This window comes from Leguminivora glycinivorella, chromosome 5, assembly GCF_023078275.1.
Source record: "Leguminivora glycinivorella isolate SPB_JAAS2020 chromosome 5, LegGlyc_1.1, whole genome shotgun sequence".
Classification (NCBI taxonomy): Eukaryota; Metazoa; Arthropoda; class Insecta; order Lepidoptera; family Tortricidae; genus Leguminivora; species Leguminivora glycinivorella.
In genome coordinates, this window is record NC_062975.1 from 5,120,538 (window position 1) to 5,126,537 (window position 6,000).

Consider the following 6,000-nt stretch of genomic DNA (forward strand, 5'->3'; position numbering starts at 1 on the left):
AAACGGGGCTTAATTGCTATGATAGTCGAACCCCAAAAGGAAGTGTCGGTTGAGTCACGCAATGCTCAAAAGGTGCGTTTGAGGACCGCGACAACCGAACTTCGCAATGGTGTCTTTCACTTTTACTTCTGTTAGGGTATAATAGACTAGTTTCCTATACTTAAAATAAAATATTTTATGCAGTGCACGAAATAAAGCACCACATAATTAGAAGAAAAATATGGCCAGTATTTTTAAACATAACTTCTATTTAATAAGTCAAAGAGAAAGATATAAAGTAAATGAATTGACCGTGACGTCACTCCTCAGTATTTCATAGTAATTCCATATTAGCAAATCGTTTTGACAGTTCTTAAAAAGAAGCTGATTTGACTAGTAGGAAACTAGCCTAATAGAGTGACAGGGATAGACTATGATTTATGAATGACGGTTTTCGCGATAGCTCTCTAAGGCCCAACGCGACAACTGAAGTTCGCAATGGTGTTTTTCACTTTTACTTCTGTTAGGGTATAATTAGAGTGACAGGGATAAACTTCTAGAGTGTAATTTATAAATGACGGTTTTCGCGATAGCGTACGGAGGGCCTACCGCGACAACTAAAGTTTGCAATGGTATCTTCAGTCTTTCACTTCTAAATTAGAGTGACAGGGAAAATACTGTTTACGAACTTACTACGGTGTTAACAATAATATTTAGGAACCCTTGCTAGGATTGCTTAAAGCTCACGTGCATTTATTAAATATGTAGGGGTAGGGTTGTTTTATAGGCATATTATGTTAGGCGTTCAAGCGTTCGTGCTAAAACAGACAGATAGACGGACGGTGTTGCTCCTAACTGTTTTTGGTACGGAAACTTACAAAACATCCTCCTTGCGTTATCCCGGCATTTGCCACGGCTCGTGGGAGCCTGGGGTCCGCTTTGACAACTAATCCCAAGATTTGGCGTAAGCACTAGTTTTTACGAAAGCGACTGCCATCTGACCTTCCAACCCGAAGGGTAAACTAGACCTTATTAGAATTAGTCGCCGAAAAGCGACTGGCAAATATCAAATGACATTTCGCACATAATAAATTCCGAAAAACTCATTGGTGCGAGCCGTGGTTCTAACCCATACTTACCGCTAGGCTACCAGCGCTTGTTCGGAAACCTAAAAAACTACCAAAACTATATCTGTGGATTCTGTGGTAGGTACAGTACAAAATGATTTAGTATACTAATCGTATGAAAACAGAAAATTATTTATTTCGCCAAATGTTGTTAATCGTAAGCAGGGAACATAGCCACTGTTTTTTTGTTGTCCTATTACATGAATTTATTTAAGATTTTATAATAAAATAAACCAAATACCTACTGAGTTATTTACCTAAGCATCGCTTACCACCAGGCAATAATATAATACACACCGGTGTGATAATATATTAGGTACTTACAGTTTTGCAAAGTTTAATCACCTACTAGTTGTCCGATAACACTATCAACACTAAATTAGCATCGCTACTTGTGTTTACAATTATATAGCTACCTATAACTTATAAATACATATAGTATTTCTGATTAGTATAATAAGTAGACAGCGACATTTTCCTACTGATTGTTAGATGAAAATGGCGAAAGGTAATGTAACTTTTCAGCAACGAGGATCTTGCGATGATTTTCTTTAACCAGTACTGTTTTTAATACCTAATGCAAATATCAGGAAACTAGTTCCCAATTATAGTTACATAACTGAACAGATCCTAGGTAGAATGTAAAATGATTAAACAAGAAAAAAAATACGATTTGGTCGACAGCGTATGACATGGCGACAATATGCATATTTTTATTCATAATTTTCATAAAATCGAATTGGCATTATAAAAAACATTACAATATTTATTTATTTATTTTAAATATGTTACACAGCTTAACAGTAAAACCAAAGCACTGTGAAACAAAAAATATGAATTAACAATTAATTCATATTATAATGTTTTTTATAATGCCAATTCGATTTTTATGAAACTGATGATTAAAAATATGCGTATTGACGCCATGTCACACACACGCTGTCGACCACACTAAGTGAAACGTATTTTTTTTCTTGTTCATCCATTTGCATTTCCACATTCACGACATGCAACGAAGTGAAAAACCGCCATCGGCAAGAAAACATCGCGAAACTATTTTTAAAACTACGAAGATGAAAGAAGTGGGTTGACACTAGCATTAGAAAAAGCACCAGCAAAAATGTATTTAAATCAAAATTAAAAAAGTTTATGTTGAAACAATTTGAAACTGATAGCAACTTTAGTTAATTGCGTAATTAAAATAAAATAAAATAATTTAGTAAATAGTATTAAGTAATTAACTATGTTTGTAACTTGTACTAACACTTTAGCACCTAAGGTTAAGAAACAACAGTAAATGTGATGAAAGGGAGCCTATTCCTGCCAACAAACTGTTCTACAGTTTGGCGGAAAGTTTTAATGTAAAAACTGTTTCACTTTTATTGAATAAATAATTTAAAAATTAAAATTTTTAAATGATGGATGACCGGCTCCCGATTCTCCAAACAACCACTGGGTCAAGGCAGTGCACCTACACCACACACTGACATTTCTATACTGTTTAGCTAGGATGACGAACGCTGGTGACATCACTTATCTTTATTGAAGGCCTACATTTTTTATCTGTGGATATCACGGCGATAACGTGACAGATGATTAGGCATAGGCATATGCAATACAATGTATTTCACCGTCGATTAAAGTAATGACCAAGAAACATCTGTAGTAGTTCATATAAAATAAGAATTTAGGGGCCAAGCCTAGCATCATTTTGGTTTTTATACGAGTTATTAAGTATGAAACCAGTTTCAAGCAAAGCATTCGGTATAATAAATTTGAATATTGTTTTTTTTTTTAGCCTGCGTTAGTGTCCCACTGCTGGGCAAAGGCCTCCCCTCTCTACTTCCACTCGACCCTATCACTCGCATTTCCCCACCAGTTGGGATAAAAATTTTCCAGGTCGCACCTGGAATTTTTTTTGAATATTGTTATATTTAATAATTCCAAAATGAATACATCTCACTGCTTCTTATTTATATAATAATTTCCTATCCTGTTGCATCCTTCCTGTGAGATACCTACGTCAAATATTAGCTCTAAATACGATATAAATCGGGTGCTTATGTAAAAATGGAATACAAAACATCATATCCGATCTAATTATATTGTATCTAGAGCGGATATTTGACGTATCTTCAAGTTTGGATTGGCTATAATTCTAAGGTTGCAAATTTATCCAAGACTTATTAGAAAAAAAAAATAGTTTTAAATTAGCGAGGGGTATTTACAAGAAAGTTTTGCTAGGTTTTTGAAGATTCTGATTAAAAGTTTTTTGATTAAAAGTTATGGTAGCCTAAATGATTACTTTCAATTCTTACAAACAATAAAATATAATTATTTTGATATCAAAAGAATATTCTTTATTTAGGCCTACATAATAATTATGTTATATTATTTTATACAGGCAGGTATTCCTATATAATATGTTATTCATAATATGGATTAGCATTTCGTCGTGTAAATATTTCCATTGTATTTTTTATCAACTCCTTTTATTGCTCCTTGGTAACTTAAATTTACCTTGACCAAATATATCGCTTAACTGCTTAACGACAAACAATTCAGTAACATGCGCAAACAACCAATTTTCACCGGTATATTTACCTTTTATCACGTGGACAAACTCAAACACTGGTTGTAAGCACTTGATAACACTTGCAGGCTATTCCAGAAAGTCTAACGAAATATTTTTGAAATTAGAATTCTTATTTTTTAATTCAACTTTTACGAGCCGGCTTATGCGCGGATCAGAGGAGCGAGAGACGTGCGCTCAATGCGAAAGCTAGAGAGGTACTGAATGCTCACTTGCGCAGCAACAGGATGCTATACTATGGTGAATGAAATATTTTCATGGATTTCCCAAGCGATCCTGAAATGGGACCAGGCGTGAAGTAAGCGTAATTGTATAAATAAAAATGATAGATGAATAATTTGAGATATTGCAGCTGGTACAGTACAATAGCGAAAGAAGAAGTACGTATTGTAAAGAAAACACTTTCTTTACAATACGTACATTAAAACTTTTCCATATTTAAACAATTTCGTAAAAATAATTTGATTTTACATTCTCATTTGCACGTATCAGTAGTCACAAGGGTCTCAAAAATCAAGAGTAGAGTTATGGAAGATCTGTTTAAAAATTTCTATTCAGTTCTATTTTGTTTATAAACACTTTATCAGTTCATCACAATCAATCCTGTTTCTTTGTCATGTTTTAAATTTTTGTACCTCTTTTTTGTTTATGATATAGGCAGCAAACGAGCAGACGAGCCGCCTGATGGGAAGCAGTCATCGCCGCCCATGGACAAAAGCAGGTAGGTACCTAAGTACCTTATCTCTCTATCTCTCTCTCGTAGCAGTCTCGATCTAGATCGTCCCGTCGTCTCACTTGGGTAAATAGCATCTCCTCACTCCTCTTACGGCACCCATAACGGCACAGTGGACTGAAATAACACACAAAAAAAATATAGGATAGATTTATACTCCCGTGGAATAGAGATTTACAAACATATCAATAAAAACAATAATAATGAACAATCTTAAAAATCACATACATACATACATAAACACGCCATTATCCCAAACGGGGTAGGCAGAGCACATGAAACTGTTGAAGAGTCAGTGCCACTTTTGGCCAAGTTCAAATAAAATCCAAAAAAAATATGGGTCACTGAATAGTCACTCATTAGCCACTAACCTTTCAAGGATATGTTTAAGAAATTGGGACACGCGACGCGACGTCATCATCAATTGACTAGGCGTTAGGCGCGAATGCTGAAGGCGCCAGTCCGAAACTTTAATGGGCACTTCAAACGTGTATGTAGTCATACCATCTAGTTGACCATTGACGTTTCTAGCGACAGCGTAAACCTAATCACAGGCCATTTCGAGGGAATGCTATCAAGTTTACATAAGCCGTAAATATCAAGTGTGAATTTATGAAAATCTCTTGGTAAGGGTAATGGCGGCCTTTCAAATACGACACGTTACGTTATTGACTTGTTATTTGAATATTTAATACAGCCCGGTAGCTTGAACATGTCATGCTCGCTTAAAAGTCTTTGCTTACGGTGGCGTCGTTGATCGGGTCGCCACCTTCCCGAATGAAGGTTGAGGGAGGCGATGGCTGAGATGAGATACGCGCCATACTCGTGAACGGGTGCTGTTTGTGATGACCGGTCTGTTTTAGCTAATAGGGGCTATACTATTATATTATAACATTAATTTTGAGTAAGTTTAATACATTGAGGCACTTTGTTCGGTCCTTGTTTGTATATTTTCTGACTCTTGGAGACCATATACATCTCCAAGGGAAACAAATAGGTAGATGAAGTAATATTTATTTTCTCTAATGTGACCGCAAGAGTCTTTTACAACTGTAAAGTTATTTTAGTATCTTTTATTTCTATAAGTCTGTATTCTTTTTTCTTCATCATGTTTAATTTTTTTTAGATGTACTTTGCATTTAGAGACTATACATCTCTAACATCTCTTATTAATCATAGTACCTAACTTTGTATTTTAGTTGAATTCATACTATTTATTGTAACCTGTGGCCTACTTGCTGAAAAAATGTTTTTGATTATTGATTTAGATTTTTGACATTATTACGCGTTTATATGGTCGTTTACGCTACGAGTCGAGTGCTACGACATTATTACATGAGCGTTGCGCGTTACATTTTCTTACAATTTGGTTTTGACGAGCTTAATATGCACTTGCGTTTTCCTTACATTTTCTCTGTAGACACCTACGAATCGCTACGATAACAAAACGTTTTTTGTCTCTCTGTCACTCTTCCATATTAGGGGTAGAGAATGCCTTAAAGCAATAAGTACCATTGGACTTTTTTTTTATGTACAATAAAAGTATAGTGCAACGGCACAGATTATTA

General features: G+C 35.0%; 1 protein-coding gene across 1 annotated transcript in view; it reads right to left on the reverse strand.

Annotated features, from left to right (window-relative positions):
- Nucleotides 1-3,886, reverse strand: part of LOC125226610 — a 180,959-nt gene extending 177,073 nt beyond the window's left edge. The window contains exon 1 of the mRNA XM_048130641.1: nt 3,711-3,886. The gene's annotated coding sequence lies outside the window, so the exon portion shown is untranslated. The remainder of the gene's footprint in view (nt 1-3,710) is intronic.
- Nucleotides 3,887-6,000: the final 2,114 nt, after the last annotated feature.